The sequence below is a fragment of the Macaca fascicularis genome, chromosome 17 (assembly GCF_037993035.2).
Source record: "Macaca fascicularis isolate 582-1 chromosome 17, T2T-MFA8v1.1".
Taxonomy (NCBI): Eukaryota; Metazoa; Chordata; class Mammalia; order Primates; family Cercopithecidae; genus Macaca; species Macaca fascicularis.
The window spans coordinates 91,189,725-91,208,244 of record NC_088391.1 but is presented as its reverse complement, the minus strand read 5'-3'; the positions used below and the strand labels follow the sequence as shown (position 1 = coordinate 91,208,244).

The 18,520-nt window shown below is 39.2% G+C and overlaps 1 protein-coding gene across 4 annotated transcripts in view; it reads right to left on the bottom strand.

The window, feature by feature from the left end:
- The window catches only part of PCCA (propionyl-CoA carboxylase subunit alpha), a 436,745-nt gene that overhangs the window by 207,000 nt on the left and 211,225 nt on the right, over positions 1-18,520 (bottom strand). The gene's annotated exons all lie outside the window — the stretch shown is intronic.

Genomic DNA, 18,520 nt, shown 5'->3' with positions numbered 1-18,520 from the left:
TTAAATCATCAAAACTAGGCTGAAACACATTTTTATCAATCAAAATAGGAACCATTACATCAGCTCCTTTTTCTCAATAAGAAATAAGTTTGTTTATTCCTGTAGCGTAAAAATCCATGCTTTGGGATTTGGCGGACTCTTGGAGAGCATTTTTTGCATCCTGCTGGTTGTGGAAGCATTTTCCCTGCAAAAAGTTGTTGAGATGCTTGAAGTGGTGGTCAGCTGGTAAGAGGTCAGGTGAATATGCCGGATGAGGCAAAACTTCATAGCCCAACTTGTTCAAATTTTAAGCATTGGTTGTGGAACGTGCAGTTGGGTGCTGTCATGGAGAAAACATGGGCCCTTTCCATTGACCAACACCAGCTACAGGCATTGCAGTTTTGGGTGTATCTCATAGATTTGCTGAGCATACTTCTCAGATGTAATGGTTTCACTAGGATTCAGAAAGCTGTAGTGGATCAGACCAACAACAGACCACCCAACAGTGACCATGACCTTCTTTTGGTGCAAGTATGACTTTGGGAAGTGCTTTGGGGCTTCTTCTTGGTCTAGTCATTGAGCTGATCATCGCTGGCTGTCATATAAAAATCCACTTTTCCTCACACGTCACAATCCAAAAAATGGTTCATTGTTGTGTAGAACAGGAAAAGACTACACTTCAAAATGACGATTTTTTTAATTTTCAGTCAGCTCATGAGGCACCCACTTGTGGAGCTTTTTCATCTTTCCAATTTGCTTCAAATGCCAAATGACCATAGAATGGCTGACACTAAGTTCTTCAGCAACTTCTTATGTAGTTATAAAAGGATCAGCTTCGACAACTGCTCTCAATTGGTTGCTATCAACTTCCGAAGGCTGGCCACTAAGCTCCTCATCTTCAAGGTTCTCATCTCCTTCGCAAAACTTCTTGAACCATCACTGCACTGTATGTTCATTGGCAGTTTCTGGGCCAAATGCATTGCTGACATGCGAAGTTGTCTCTGCTCTTTACGTACCATTTTGAACTCAAATAAGAAAATTGCTCACATTTGCTTTTTGTCTAACATCATTTCCATACTCTAAATATAAAATAAACAGCAAGTAGTAAGTCATTAGCAAAAAAGAAACAGGCCGGGCGCGGTGGCTCAAGCCTGTAATCCCAGCACTTTGGGAGGCCGAGACGGGCGGATCACGAGGTCAGGAGATCAAGACCATCCTGGCTAACACGGTGAAACCCCGTCTCTACTAAAAATACAAAAAACTAGCCGGGCGAGGTGGCGGGCGCCTGTAGTCCCAGCTACTTGGGAGGCTGAGACAGGAGAATGGCGTGAACCCGGGAGGCGGAGCTTGCAGTGAGCTGAGATCCGGCCACTGCACTCCAGCCTGGGCGACAGAGCGAGACTCTGTCTCAAAAAAAAAAAAAAAAAAAAAAAAAAGAAACAAAGCAAGAAATGTACATTAAAATGATGTATAACATAACCACATCTATTTAAGAATGTATTCCAATATCAAACAGCAAATTTCAGCAATGCAAAAACAGCAATTATGTTTACACCAACCTAATAAATGTCGTTTCAATAAATGGTACTAGAACAACCAGCTAACCATTTGGACCAAATAAAAAAAAAAAAAAAAAGCCAGGCACGGTGGCTCACACTTGTAATCCCAGCACTTTGGGAGGCCAAGGCAAGCAGATCATGAGGTAAGGAGTTCAAGACCAGCCTGGCCAACACAGTGAAACCCCATCTCTACTAAAAATACAAAAATTAGCTGGGCGTGGTAGCAGGTGCCTGTAATCCCAGCTACTTGGGAGGCTGAGGCAGGAGAATCACTTGAACCTGGGAGGTGGAGGTTGCAGTGAGCCGAGATCACACCACTGCACTCCAGCCTCAGCGAAAGAGCTAGACACCATCTCAAAAAAAAAATAAATAAATAACCTCAACCCTAACACCTAACAACACAGACAAAAAATTAACTCCAAATGAATCACAAACCTAAAACTATTTTAATAACTATAATAGAAACTATGGAGGAAAAATCTGTTACCTTAAGGTAGGCAACAGATTCTTATTACACAAAAACCATGAACTATAAAAATATTGACAAACTGTACATCATCAAACTTAAAGTCTGCTCCTCAAAAGAGGCAATTAAGAAAATAAAATGGCAAACTATAGCCTGAGAGAAAATATTCACATTAAATATATTATTATTACTATATATATATTTTTTTTTTTTGAGACAGGGTCTCACTCTATCGCCTAGGTCAGAGTGCAGTGGTGCAATCTTGGCTCACTGAAGCTTCAACCTCCCAGGCTCAGGGATCCTCCTGTCTCAGTCTCCCAACTAGCTGGGACCACAGATGCATGCCACCATGCCCAGCTAATTTGTTTTGTTTTATTTTCTTTGAGACGGAGTCTCGCTCTGTTGCCAGGCTAGAGTGCAATGGCACAATCTCCGCTCACTGCAACCTCTGCCTCCCGGGTTCAAGCAATTCTCCTCCCTCAGCCCCCTGAGTAGCTGGGATTACAGGAACACGCCACCACACCCAGCTAATTTTTGTATTTTTACTAGAGATGGGTTTTCACCAGGTTGGCCAGGTTGGTCTCTATCTCCTGACCTCGTGATCTGCCCGCCTTGGCCTCCTGAAGTGCTAGGATTACAGGCATGAGCCACGGCACCCAGCCGCCCAGCTAATTTTTATATTTTTTTGTAGAGACACGTTTTTGCTATGTTGCCCAGGCTGGTCTCGAACTCCTGGGCTCAAGTGATCCACCCACCTTGGCCTCCCAAAGTACTAGGATTACAGGCATAAGCCACCAATTCTGGCCCACAATACATATATTGGACAAGGGAGTTGTATCTACAAATATATAAAGAATACTTACAACACAATTATAAGACAAAAAACAAACCAAGTAAAAAAAAAAAAAAAAAACAGTCAACATGTCCACTAAGCATAGGAAAAATTGTTCAACATCATTATTGTTAAAGAAATACAATGAGCTGCCACCAATATACCAATTTAGATGGCCAAAGTGAAAAGACAGATAATAGCAAGTGCCAGTCAGGATATGGAACAAGGAGAATTGTCACACTGTGGTGGCAATATAAAATGATACACATACTTTGGAACGGTTTGGTAGTTTCTGGAAAAGTTAAACATATACTCACTGATTCAGACAACTCACTCCTGTGTATTAAGTCAAGTTAAATAAAAACATATGTCTATACAAAGACTTACATACAAAGTTTAATAGCAGCTTTATTTACTATAATCAAAACCTAGAAACAATTAAATCTCCATCAACAGGCAGATGAATTAACAAAAGTGGGTTTGTCCATACAATGGAATTCTATTCCACATATACACAAAAAGAGTCAATAACATATGAAATAACAAGGATGAATCTAAAAATAATTATGCTGAGTTTAAAAAGCAAGACCAAAAAGAATGCATAATAATGTATAATTCCATTAATACAAAATTTTAGGACATGCAAACGAGCCTACAGCGACAGAAAGCAGATCATGCGATTACACTGGGAAAGGGGTAGAGGGAGGGTAAATGGCAAAGACCATAAGGAAACTCCGGGAGGTGAAAGAAGCGTTCAACACCATGGCTGTGGTAATGGTTTCACAGGTGGATATGTATGTCAAAACTCATAAAATTGAATACTTTGAATATTAGAAATTTATTACATCAAGTATACCTCAATAAGTCATTTTTTAAAGATGCATGTAATCTAGTAGATAAAAATTGAGCCTAGTACACAATGACAATTTCAAAGTACAGGTGATGACTGAATAACATGAGCGTTAGGGGTGCCGACCTCCTGCACATACAAAAATCCACACATAACTTTTGATGCCCCCAAAAAAGTAAACACTAATAACATACTGTTGACTGAAACCCATGCTGAAAATATAGTCGATTACACGTTTCGTACATTATATATATTAAATACTGTAGTCTTGCAATAAAGCTAATGTTATGAAGGAAATCACAAGAGAAAATATGTTTACTATTCATTGAGTGGAAGTGGATCATCGTAATAGTCTTCCTCCTCCTCTTCATGTTGAGCAGACGGAGGAGAAGGAGGAAGAGGAGAGGCTGGTCTTGCTGTCTCAGGGGTTGCAGAGACAGGAGAGGTGGAGGAGGTGGAAGGGGAGGTAGGAGAGGCGGCACACTCGGTATAACTTTATGAATATACTTTGTAATTTTTCTCTGCTTTTGCTTTTTCATTTCTCTAAAAATGTTTCTATATGAGTTCAATCCTTTTTCCACTGTTTGTGTTAGTTTTACTGCCAGTATCACAGAAGGGTCTATGTCATAAAATAAGTCAACATCAGTCTTGAGTAATCGGAATCCTTCTGCCACACTCTGATGTGAGCCTGTTTTCTGGCATTGCTTCTTCTATGTCTTCTTCCTCATCCTCTGGCACTGATTCGGAAGGATTTATCTGCATCAAGTCATTTTCTGTTAATTCCTTGGGTGCAGTGTCTATTCACTCTTGGATTCCTCTAAGATCCGTACCTTAAAACCCTTTACCCCCCACTCCACCTTTCATGTCAAATCCACAATCTCTTTCATGATTTCCTTGGTTGCCTCTTTCATAAATCCTATGAAGTCATGCACAACATCCAGACAAAGTTTTCTCCAGCAAAAATTTTGGGCTTGATAGCTTTCACAGCTTTTTATATGACAACAATACATCTTCAGTGCTGTAATCTTTCCAGACTTTTTCTCTTCCATGGTGTCGATGATCCTTTCCATATAGCACTGTGGATAATGAGCCTGAAAGGTCCTTACAATACCCTGAGCTAGAGGCTGAATTAGACTTGTTGGGTTTGGGGAGAAGCAGGCCACTTCGATGCCTTCGATGTTAAACATGTGTTCTGGGTGGCTGGGGCACTGTCCATATCAAAAGAACTTCAGAAGACAGTCTCTTACTGGCAAGGCACTTCCGGACTTTAGGGACCAAGCATCAATGGAATCAATCCATAAAAAGGGTTCTCACGGTCCAGGCCTTCTTGTTGTACAACCAGAAGACTGGCAGCCGGTGCGTATCATTTTCCTTCAAGGCGAGGAGATGAGCAGCTTCACAGATAAGTGCAGATCGTAAACCTGACTGCCTTTGCACAGAACAACAGACAGAGTTAGCCTATTCCTCACTGTCTTAACTCCTCGTGCTTGCTTCTTTTCCTAAGAAATGTTCCCTGTGGCTTTTTTTCCCCCAGAATAAGGCGCTTGTGTTTGCATTTAAAACCTGTTCAGCAGATATCCTTTCTCTTCAATGATTTTCTTAACGGTGTCTTGGAACTCATCTGCTGCTTCTCGGTTGGCAGAAGCAGCTTCCCCTTCACATTTTGTCTTCACATTTTAAAGCCAAATCTCTTTCTAAAATTATCAAACCATCCTTGGTTGGCAATACATTATCCAGCTTTATATCCCTCCACCTTCCTTTTGCTTCAAGTTGCCATATAACAACTTCACTTTTCCCATAGACAGTCATATTCGAGTCTATGGGAATGCCTTTCTTATAGCAATCCTCCACGCACATAAAAGCTGCATCTTCAATATGAAATGAAAGGTGTTTCACAAAAAGTGCAAGATTTTCACACCTGCTGGTGTAGTTGCAGCAAGTGCTTCATGAATTTCATTTTATTTTCTTTTACAATGGTCCTTACACGGGATTCATTTATCTTGAAATGACAGGAAACTGTATCTGCAGACCTCAAGCTACCACACATTATCAAGTAATTCAACTTTTTCTCATAATGTCATGACTTTTCTCTGTTTCTTGGGAGGACCTCCAGCATTACTAGTAGCACTTTGTATGGATTCCATGGTGTTATTCAAGGTTTATGGTTTGCACTAAACATGATGAAAACTACGCCAGAACCATAAGCGATGACTTTTTACTGCCATACACAATTTACTGGAGAGAGAACTGATCACACAGCGGTGATTGGCATCGCACGGTGTTTTAAGCAGATACTCGCAACACTTGAGCTCACTCCAATAGCAACAGTAGGTGGCTCTGAAACTATACAGTAGTACAGTATGTATTACAGTGAAGCTTAATGTGGTTATGATTTCATGCTGTGTCTTTACTGTTTGTGTACATTTCTCTCTGCTTTGAATGGCACCATGTATGGTCTCTGTGTAAGTTTTGATAAATGTTAACTTTTATAATAGATTTGTGTATATTTTATAATAGCAAATGATGAAATAGACTAGTATCTCTCTATATTTTATGTATTCATGATATACCTTTTTCTTTCTTTGGTACTTCTAGGCTATATGGTTTGTCTGAAAGCTTTTTCAAATTGTCACAAATCTTCAAATAATTTTAGAATATATTTATTGAAAAAAAAAATCCAGGATAAATGGACTTGCACAGTTCAAACCAGTGTTGTTCAAGGGTCAACTGTAAAATCAAAAAGGTAACTGCCACAAGAGGATACTAATAGTGTTGGGAGAGTTCTAGGATGCAGGAAGGCTTTATGAAGAATGAAGTATCTAATCTTGGTCATTCCAGATTACAAAGATGTTACACAGGAGTGAAAGGAAATGGGAGGAAGCATGTCACATCCAGGGAAGGCAGGAATTACATCAGGCTTCCACAAGAAGAGCAGGTGACTGCAGCATGACAGCTGAAGTCAAAGTAAACAGAGGTTTGTTCATTCCTTCCTATTTCTTTAGTCCACTTTTGTATGGTTCTAATCTGTACCATTACGCTGCATAAGAAACCTACAAATTATGATTCTGATCTTACTATTAAAGTCACACAGAATCCCCACTTTTGCAACAATAACCATAAAGTAAGGAAAGAATCAGATAGTCAAGTTCAAATACCAGGTCTACCTCTTACCTGAGGTAAGTTAGTTAACCTCTCAAAGCTTTAGTTTCCTCATTTGTAAACTGATAACAATAATAGAACCTATTATGCATAATTGTTATCAGGTATAAATGAGATAATGCTTAATGTAATGCCAGGCTCTCAAAAGAGAATATTACTATCCTGTTATATGGGAATAAACAAAGAACATGAGACAAAATGTAATTAATGAAACATCAGACATAAGTTTTCCTTGCATCCTAAGCTTCAGCACTGACCTAACTTTCAGTTTTGTTTTCTGTTAAGAATGGAGCTCCTGGTCAGGCACAGTGGCTCACACCTATAATCTCTGCACTCTGGGAGGCCGAGGAGGGCAGATCATGAGGTCAGCAGTTTGAGACCAGCCTGGCCAATATGGTGAAACCTCGTCTCTTCTAAAAATACAATAATTAGCCAGGTGTGGTGGCAGAAGCCTGTAATCCCACTACTCGGGAGGCTGAGGCAGGAGAATCGCTTGAACCCAGAAGGCAGAGGTTGCAGTGAGCTGAGACCGCGCCATTGTACTCCAGCCTGGGTGACAGAGTGAGACTCCATCTCAAAAAAAAAAAAAAAAAAAAAAAAAGCTCCTGAAATCTAAGTTTATACCTATATCTATTTGGAAGGTGTAACTTTCCTGTAACACAATGGTTGGCAAAATATGGCCTGAAGGCCAAATCTAGCCTTCTACCTATTTTGTAAATAAAGTTTTATTAGAACACAGCCAGCCTGGTTTGTTTACATGTGGCTGTTTTCATGTTGTTAACAGTAGAGTCAAGCAGTTGTAACAGAAACCTTGTATCCCACAAAGTCTAAAACATTTACTATCTAGCCCTTTAATCTGAGCAAACCTATCTATATCCATCAACATTTATTCTACACCTATTACTCATGCAGCAATTAGATATCATGGGAAGGAAAATGAGAGCACACAATATGGTACCTGCTCTTGGCAAACTGCACAACTAATAATAGAATAAGTAAACTACAAAGATAAATGGGACCTTAAAAATGAGAAAACTGTGCTGGGTGCAGTGGCTCACACCTTTAAGTCCAGCACTTTGGGAGGCCAAGGTGAGAGATCACTTGAGGTCAGGAGTTCAAGACCAGCCTGGGCAACATAGCAAGGCCCTGTCTCTACAAAAAATAAAAACAGAAAATTAGCTGGGAATGGTGTCATATGCCTACAGTCCCAGGTACTTGGGAGGCTGAGGCAGGAGGATCACTTGAGCCCAGGACTTCGAGGTTATAGTAAGCTATGATTGCACCGCTGTACCCAAGTCTGGGCAACAGAGAAAGTCTCTATCTCTAAAAGAAAAAAATAAAAAATTTTTTAAAAAACAGAAAAAAAAAAAGAAAATTGTAATCCAGAGACACTGAATAGTTTACCTAATGTTTAGTACATTATACATCACAATAGTTACATATATATAATAATATATAAACAATTTTTAAGATGTAGAGGTTTATTGTGACAGACTGCTAGTTTCTCCTAAAACCTGCTTTTCATTTTTCCACAGTAATAGAGTTTTGGCTGAGCAAAAGACACCCAGACACAGACTCTACTTTCCCATCTAGCTTGTAGCTAGGCATGACAAACTAATTCCTAGAAAAAGGAAGGTAAGCTAAAGTGAAGTACGCAACTTCTGACTCACTCACTTATTTTAAAATTGCTTGCTTGGGCTTCCTTTCTTCTCCTCCTATTATGGGTTTCCAACAGGTCAGAAACTCAGTTTTGGCAATTCAAATGGAGTGGCACATCAGGATGGGTGTGTGTATCTTTGAATGACCTCATGAGGCTGACTTGCCCTCCTAGCAGCATGGACCAGACAGTTACATGAGAGATAAATAAATGTCTCTCTTATTTATCCCACTGGATTTATAAGTCTTTGTTACAGCAGGTTATCCTGTACCCTAGTGCATGTGTCTGAGTGAGCAGGGCACACCTTTTCAATATGACTTTCCATCTGTAAGCTAGCCAATGATAACAGCTTAACACGTATACCTGCCCAGGCATTTTCCTATGCATCTCTTTTATACTAGACGATATCCACAACCATATGGAAAATCCTGAGCATTTCCGTTCCTGACTCAACAGATGCTATATATCTAAATTTTATAAAAGCTAATCTCAATTTACAAAACTACCTCAAAACATTTAGAAAACTTTCACAAATTCAAATTAATCCTATTCCTTTAGATACATGAATATTCCATAGAAAAAGTTACATATATCAGAATCGATCATATTGTTCACTACATACATATAGATACCTTATAGATTGCTTTATGTACATACACACACAGATCTTCTATAGCGCATGCCCATGAGATACACACAGCTATTTCATGCTTCTCCTGTGGGTAATGATTTACTTGGTCCATATACAATAACTGATGTTTCAGAGGGCTTTAGTAAGTTTTTTTTTTTTTTTTAATGAGAAACATAGTAGAAGGCATCTGAAATTTCTAATGACATCAATATACCTAAGAAATCATTGAAAAAATGTGGTGTTGCTTTTGGATAGATGAAAATGAAGAGCAATTGAAGGCAATATGCTAGTATGCTTAGAGAGAACAATTAGGTAGGCAAAAACATAAAAAGCTCCTTGAAAGAGATCAGGCTAAATAAAACATGGGAAATTAATCCCTTGATCATGTTTCACAAAGAGACAAACTAGAGTGCTTTTGAAAAAGAAAAGAGGTATATCACTTGCCAGAAAGGTTCACCTGCATAGGAAATGACAGCTTTGGTGTTTCAGGAAGAGGAAAGCATTTGAGACTTACACAGATTTTCCTGGCTGGGAAGGAAAACAGAAAGATGAGAAGGACCCAAAGATGAGTAGCTAAGGTTATGGTAACATTAGGGAGGAATTAAGCTCACACCTGTAATCCCAGCCCTTTGGGAGGCTGAGGCAGGAGGACTGTTTGAGGCCAGGAGTTTGTGACCAGCCCGGACAACGCAGTAAGACCCTGCCTCAACAAAAAATTTAAAAATTAGCTGGGTAGGGTGGTACACCTGTAGTCCCAGCTACTCAGGAGTCAGAGGCAGGGAGATCACTTGAATCTAGGAGTTCGAGGCTGCGGTGAGCTATAATAGTGCCACTGCACTCCAGCCTAGGCAACACAGAGAGGCCCTATCTCTGGTTACAAAAGAGAGAGAGAGAGAGAGATATTTCACTGTGGTAAAAAGCAAATGATTACCACCAGGTATTCCTGTGGAGAAGAATGAAAGGAAAACACCATGGTCTGAGTATGAGCAAAGGAGAGAATGGTGCTGAGTGCAGTGAAAAGGCCAAAAGGCATTCAGGGTGTGATAGACCATGCACAGATTTCACATTCCCATCAGAGCAACTAGAATGGGAAGCAGGGCAGGTATGACTAGATTTACACAATCCAGAATCACTTAGGCTGTTATATGGAAAAGGGACTGGGGAAGGGCAAGAGGGAAGATTGAAAAATTCCTCAGGGGACAATTGCGGAGATATGCTGAAAAATGGCAAGGCTGAGGTCCACAGCTAGGACACTGACAATACAGATTGGAGAAGTAGCTGGACTTGAGGGATATTCAGGAGGCAGGCAGGGACTGATGGCAAGAATGGGGAGATGAGGGCCAGGTGCAGTGGCTCATGCCTGTAAGTGCAACATTTTGGGAGACCAAGGCAGGTGGATCACTTGAGGTCAGGAGTTCAAGACCAGCCTAGGCAACATGGCAAAATCCCATCTCTACAATAAATACAAAAAATTAGCTGGCTGTGCTAGTGTGTGCCTGTAGTCCCAGCTACCAAGGAGGTTGAAGTGGGAGGATCAGCTGAACCCTGGAAGTCAAGGCTGCAGTGAGCCCTGGGCCCACCACTGCATTCCAGCCTGGGTGACAGAGTGAGACTCTGTCTCAAAACAACAACAACAACTACAAAGAATGGGGAGATGAGTACCAAAGTTGTGACTCTGCAACATGAGACAAGTTGCCATTTGCAGAGAAGAAACAGGTTGAGAGAAAAATAGCAGATTCATGGACAAGTTAAATTTGCAATGCCTGTGAGATGATGTCTGAATGATTAAGGTTCAGAAAAGCAGGCAGATTCGATGGTATACATCAGAAAACAGATGCTTCTAGTTATGGGGGGAACATCCCCCATATGTGAAGGAATCCAAAACAGGGTGAGACAGAGAAATGTGAAATAAAACCAGCAATATGCAAATCATTCATATATTACAATAAATCAAGTTCTGGAAAAAATAAGACTCTAAAGGAGGGACTGAAAGGGATGAAAGTTATTAGACCAAGGCACATCAACGATTTAATTTACCAAAAAAGTTGATCTTATGTACAAATTAATAATTCAGAATTTTTCAATTTACAAGAGTTTTTGCAAAACAGTAGGTAAGGTAGCAGGAGTCTCAGGATTTTTGAACTTCCCTCCCCTCGTTAAATAGAAATAGTACAGTTCATTTTGGGAGGCCGAGGCGGGTGGATCACTCGAGGTCAGGAGTTGAGCCTAGCCTGACCAACATGGTGAAAGCCCGTCTCTACTAAAAATACAAAAATTAGCTGGGTGTTGTGGCTGGCGCACCCCTGTAGTCCCAGCTACTTGGGAGGCTGAGGCAGGAGAATTGCTTGAACCTGGGAGGCAGAGGCTGCAGTGAGCCAAGATTGTGCCACAGCACTCCAGCCTGGGTGACAGAGTGAGACTCCATGTCAAAATAAAAAGAAAAAAGAAAGAAAGAAGTAATACTATTCAAATATATACTCAATATTTCATATTTAACTTTACTGGCTTTCATGTTACAGCCTATTGCTGGTATAAATTTTTTAGCTCCCTGTGTGGCCAATGTTAAAATAGTTGGAACCAAACTCTGTCATCACTAAAATACAATATAGCTTTCAGAAATAGTTAATGATAATTTGAACGAAAAAGAGATTATTTTCTGATGCGCCAAATTTGTGACTGATAACATTCAGAAAGTTAACATGCTTGCAGTTTCACAGGATAAATGATATGTTGTATTTGTCCTCCATATCCAACGCTGAAAAATAGGTGTTGATTTGAGAAAAATGTAACTCAAAGGAATTGGAAGCAAATATTAATTTACATTTTGGATATCAAAGAACAGAGCCATCAAGCACATAAATGAAGCATGGAATTTTAAAAAATCTTTCTACTTGAATAGCAAATACAGCATAAAAATACAGACTTTCATCTCACTAAATGATGTTTTAAGAATAAAATCAAAACATAAAACCATTTTCTCTTTAATGTTTTCTAAATAAAATATTATATATGACTATGCAAAACTAAATCGTTATCTTTTTTTCCTTCCTAAGGCCAATATGGTGAGATAATGGCTCATGGCAGACAACAAACACCTATGCCCCAACTAACTGTTCCCAAAACTACTGTCCATTAATAATCCTAAAGCCAAAAGAAGGTAATAATCAGAAAATTATTTTATATCTAAGAGCTCAAAAGATCAGATAGATGGCAAGAATCACTGAAGCACTAAACAGGATCACACAGATTTGAAAGTTACCATTTTGCATTTAGTTTCTTTCTTTCACATCCCAGGAAAGACAACACTATTTGAACAGATGCTTGTTTAAATAGTACGGGGACAGTAGAGGTATTCTTTGAGAGTTAGTTTGCAACTTCAAGGATATTATTAATCACATACTCGTAAAAATTATGACTGGGAGGTGTGGACTGGTAGTCATGGATGACCTCTGGCAGAGTTCACCAGGTCCCATCTGTATGGGAAATCACGACCAGGCCACAGAGAAGAGGCCCCTAGGAGTGGCCTTCCCCTGACTGCCTGCTGGTTCCAAAACACTGCCCAGACATCAGCTAGACATGCTGCCAGGATCAAACAGAGGCCAAAAGCACTCTTATTTCATGAGGATTTCTAAATTCACTTTAACCGAATTACATTTTTGCTTCGAAGTTTCTCTATCTTAACAAAAGTTCACAATCAGCACAGGAAAAAAATATTCATATTTGAATAATTAAGCAGTTACCAAACAAGACAGTAGATTGTCTTACCTTTTCTGCCCTTCCTAAAGCAAGTTTTTAAACCTGCCTATCCTTCAGAATTAGCCAGATAAGTAATATCTAAGTTCAAAATCCCAAGTGCATCTCTGTTTTTATTCTTTAAATATTAGTGGAGAGTGGGGGTACTTGCTCTTCCCTATTTTTTAAACTTTTTATTTTGAAATAATTTCAAAATGTAAAAAATAGTGAACAGAATTACTACATATGCAGGTTCTACAAATAACATCTTATCATATTTATTTACTTTGTCACTATTTTTTTCTATTTATACACAGATACATAATTTTCTTTCTGAAACATATGAAGGTAAGTTGCAGACAAGATGTCATTTTACTTCTAAATATGTCAGTGTACATCTCCTAAAAGCAAAGTATATCTCTTCTATAATCACAGTACAAGGATCAAAATCAGACAAGCCTAACAATGCTGACATTGCTATCACATAATCTACAGACCTTATTCAAATCTTACCAATTGTCCCACTTCTGACCCTTACTACAAAAGAAGAACATTTTTCTGCTGGTCCAGGATCTAAACCAGGACCACACGCTGCATTTAGTTGTCATGTGTCTTTAGTTTCCTTTGATCTACGTAAGTTGCTCAACTCTTGTGTTTCCTGACCTTGACATGTTTGAAGAGAAGAAGCCATTTATTTTGTAGATTGTCTTTCGTTTGGTTTGTCTGATATTTCCTCATGATTATATTCAGGTTGTACATCTTTGGCAAGAATATCACAGAAATGACTGTTGTGAGAGGAGCATCTTTTGTTATTCATAACAAGCTCCTTTCAATCATACCTGAGTTTATGCTAATGAGACGACTCTTGGAGGATGGGAGCAGATGGCCAGAGGATCCAACCATGTGATTAAGGAGTTGGAACTTTCAGCCCCATGCCCACCCTCCAAAGGGGAGAGGGACTGAAGAATGACTTGATAACTAATGGCAGATTGATAGGATCGATCATGCCTACCTAGTCAGGCCTTATAAAAACCCAAAGACAAGGATCAGAGGACTTGTGGGTTGGTGAACACATGGAAGTTTTGGAGGGTGGGGCATCTGGAGAGGGCATGGAAGCTCTGCATCCCTCCCCAAAACCTTGCCCTATGCATCTCCTCCATTGGGTTACTCTCAAGCTGTATCCTTTATAATAAACTGATAATAGTAAGCAAAGAGTTTCCGTGAGTTCTGAGAGTGATATTGCAAATTACCACCTACAACCCTCATCCTTGGAATCACTTCACAAGTGCCTTTACTGAACCAATGTTGACACTTTCTATCTAGAATGTGCCACATTCTACAAATCAACTGCAGTAAACTCTCCTGAAAATTAATGAAATGAAATATGAAAGAGGGCAAGACAATAAAGAGACATAATCAAAGACACTGTGTAACTTTGGGCCACAGATGGGATTAAAAAATAGTAAAAAAAAAAAAAAAAAAAGACTCTGAGGGACAAACTTAAATATGGACAAGACATGAGATGAAACTGTTAAGTTGCTGTCAATTTTCCTTGGAGTGTAATGATGGTATTGTACTTTTTTGCAGGAATGAAATGGCCATTGCAAAAATTATGACACTCAGAAAAATCTGACCTACCCAACTTTATCTTGCTGTTAACCTCCAAGCTGCCCCTGTTCATTGCTGGGTGTAGGCCATGCTAACTGTAAGATGATTTAATTTATACTTTAACTGTAAAACAATGATAATAGCCCCTTCCCAAAACAAACCCCCTCCTTGCCTGGGGAACAGACAGTATTTGTAAAACTAACATTAGAAATGACGGCTCAGGAGTCATGCAGCCAGACCAGTAAACTGGCTCAACTAGTTCTGTGATCTTACCCAGTAACTGAAGGTAGCAAGAAGACCCTGCCTCAAGCACCTATAATTTTATCCCCAAACCAACCAGTCAGCATTCCCCACTCCCTGGCCCCCTGCCCACCAAATTATTCTTTTAAAACCCTAGCCTCCAAATTTTGGGGGAAATTTATTTGACTAATAAAACTTCAGTCTCCCGTTTAGCCAGTCCTGTGTTTATTAAACTCTTTCTCTATTGCAATAATGCTGTCTCAATAAACTGACTCTTATCTGTGCAGCACACAAGAAAAATCCAGTTACAGGACCATGGTCTTCCCCTTAAGAAGCCTGATAAAGTATTCAGGAGTGATGTGCCATGATGTTTGCAACCTTCTTTCAAATGGATCAGGAGAAAAACAGAGGAGAGAATGGAGGGAGGAAAGGAAAGAGGAAGGGTGAGAAAGGAGGAGGAAAAGGCAAACAAAGGGAGAAGTAGAAAAACAAAGCAAATATCAAAAAAGTTAATTAAATAATAATCTAGGTGAAGATTATATAGGCATGCACAGCACTATTCATTCAACTTTTCTATAGTTTCGAAAATACCTAAAATTAAAAAGTCTAAGAGAAATGTGTCAAGAAAAATCCCTCTTTGATAAATCCTTTGACCTTAAAAAAAGAAATCATTGTGATATGTAGATGTCCACACCTTTCTCTGTGCTCATCCAACACAATTTAAAATATTTTAGGATGAGAAGACGGTTCAAGTGATATGAGAATATCACTTGACTGCAAATTGCTTTTCTACTTTAACAATCCATACGGACAGGTCTTTAAGTCACAGCTACGTAGTATTTTACAGTAATAATGCATTGTAATTTACTCAGTCATTCATCCATTTAGTGGACACTGTGGCTGATCAGCATTTCGGCTACTACAAACAATGTTGTTGTAAACGTCATGGTGAACAAGCTCATAATTCAGTTTTTTAACTCTATAGGAAAGATTTACAAAAGATGAACAGCTGGGTCAGAGGGCATGTACTTTTATTTTAACATCTAACACCAGATTATTTTCCTAAAATACTATAACAAGTGATACTGCAAAGATGCTTGAGTGTGTCCATCCCCTTTAGGTCACCTACACAGGACATTACCAGTCTTTTTAAAAATGCTGCCACTCTGAGGATCATTTGAAGGCAGAACAAAGTGAGGTACTCTCGACAAGAGATACAGAGACACCCATGAATCCTAAAGCAATACTCTTTACTTTCAAAGGACCAAGAGAGGTAAGAAAAGAAAGATATGCTAGCCTCTTTCTTAAACTCCCACTACACTTTTTCAATCCCCCATTGTGGCACCTATGAAGCTATATTAATATTATAGTTATCTTTTCATATGTTTTTCACATCAAGTATATTAGTAACTCCTTGAAATCAGGGATAGTATCACTCGCTCACTCATTCATTCATCCAACAAACATTTATTAATCATCTAGCATGTGTCAGACACTGCTAAGCACCAGTAATATGCATGCAAACAAGATAAAGATCATCAGTGTCCTCATGTGCCTAATATTCTTATAGGATAACCCAACATTTCACAGTTAAGTACACAATTAATACTTTAATTTTACAGTGATGGTAAATGCTGTGCAGAAGTATTCGAACAGGGTACAATGAAAGCATATAACTTCAGCACACAGTATTTGAAATTACCTAAAATGGTCTTTCAATATTGTTTATCTTTGGTTTAGTAAATTTCATATGACTAATGGATTGATAATGTGATTTATAACACATAATTTTTATTTTTATTTTTTTGGAGACAGAGTCTTACACTGTTAGCCAGGCTGGAGTGCAGTGGCGTGATCTCAGCTCACTGCAAACCCCACCTCCTGGGTTCAAGCGATTCTCCTGCCTCAGCCTCCTGAGTAGCTGGGACTACAGGCACCCACCACCATGCCTGGCTAATTTTTGTATTTTTACTAGAGACAGGGTTCCGCTACGTTGGCCAGGCTGGTCTTGAGCTCCTGACCTCAAGTGATCTGCCCTCCTCAGCCTCCCAAAGTGCTGAGATTACAGGTGTGAACCACCGTGCCTGGCCTTGATTTTTAAATATATGGTTTTATAAGTGTGAGGAGAGAGGAAGAAAGGATGAGAACTAAAGTTACTGAACAACATAAGCCAGTGTGGTGCCAAGCCCTTTATATACTTAACCTCAGTTAATCCTCACCAGTAATTTATACGGCAGAGACTATCACTCCATTTTTCAAATGTGGAGTATGAGATTCAGAGAGACAAAGTCATTTGACAAAAATCACATAATTTTTTTTTTTTTAATTTTTTATTGTTGTTGTTGAGACGGACTCTCACTCTGTCGCCTAGGCTGGAGTGCAGTGGTGCAATCTTGGCTCACTGCAACCTCCGCCTCCCGGGTTCAAGCAATTTTCTGCCTCAGCCTCCCGAGTAGCTGGGATTACAGACGCACACCACCACCTGACTAATTTTTGTATTTGTAGTAGAGATAGGGTTTCACCATCTTCGCCAGGCTGGTCTTGAACTCCTGACCTCACGATCCACCCGCCTCCGCCTCCCAAAGTGCTAGGATTACAGGTGTGAGCCACTGCGCCTGGCCAAAAATCACATTATTATTAAATGGCATCAGGACAGGGGCTATGAACCCAGCTTTGTCTGGTTTCTGTCTACTACATCACAGTAATTCAAAGGCAAAATTTCAGACTAAGCCTGGAAAAATCTACCCATACAACGAAACACATTTTTTACATGTGACACGTATAAAGTTAGGAGAATAATGGCAAGCCTACTTTGTATTTCAGTCACTTAAAAACTAGTAACTGGTGAACCTATATATATAAAGTATAGTAAGCAAATTAGTGGAAAAATGTTCATTTAAGTATAAAACATGACAGGGTATTTATGTAAATATGAGAGAATACTCCTTTCAGAAGCCAGATAGAGTAGATAAATAACTTCTAGTTTGGACCAAAACTAATCTAATATTTTGACAAACTGCCCAGATGCCATGTCACGCCACTATGTCGTATTATATCAAAGTTTAACAGAGATGTGTTTTGACAAAATATTCTTACTCAGACTCTCAAATTCATGGATTTACTGTTCAAGCACATTAGAGTACAACTTAAATTAACCAAAATCTAGTATTTCAATTACCACAATAAAAATGCAGAGACAAAAAGGAAGAAAATCCCCATAGAATGTGCTTACAAATACTTTAATGTCCTCCAGGAATAATCTTCCCAAGTAACTTATTTATGTCTATCTAAACTCACATATATAGATAAACATAGATAAACTCACATAAACTGAACGTGTGTCCCAAATACGCACTAAAGGCCTCTCCACAGCAATATTACTTCTGTAAGAAAAAAGACGCCCTCCTCAAGGCCTATGTAACAATCGTGTACTGGTTATATAGAGAACTACAGACGTTGGGTATATGGAGAAAATATGCATTTGCTTAAAACAGTGAAAACAGCAAAGTTATGAAGTCAGAAAATACTCCATAATCAAGGCTTAAAAAAAAAAAGTAGAAAATGAGCTAGAAAGAATGTGAAGGGGATTTTTCCAGTTTTTAGATGCTGTGGATATTAATGTTGCTGATTTTCTTTTAAGTTACACCTAGGCTCACTTGAAAGCTTATTATTTTTCGTTTTTCATTTTTTTGTTTTTTTGAGGTGAAGTTTGGCTCTGTCACCCAGGCTGGAGTGCAATGGCACAATCTTGGCTCACTGCAACCTCTGCCTCCTGGGTTCAAGTGCTTCTCCTGTCTCACCCTCCTG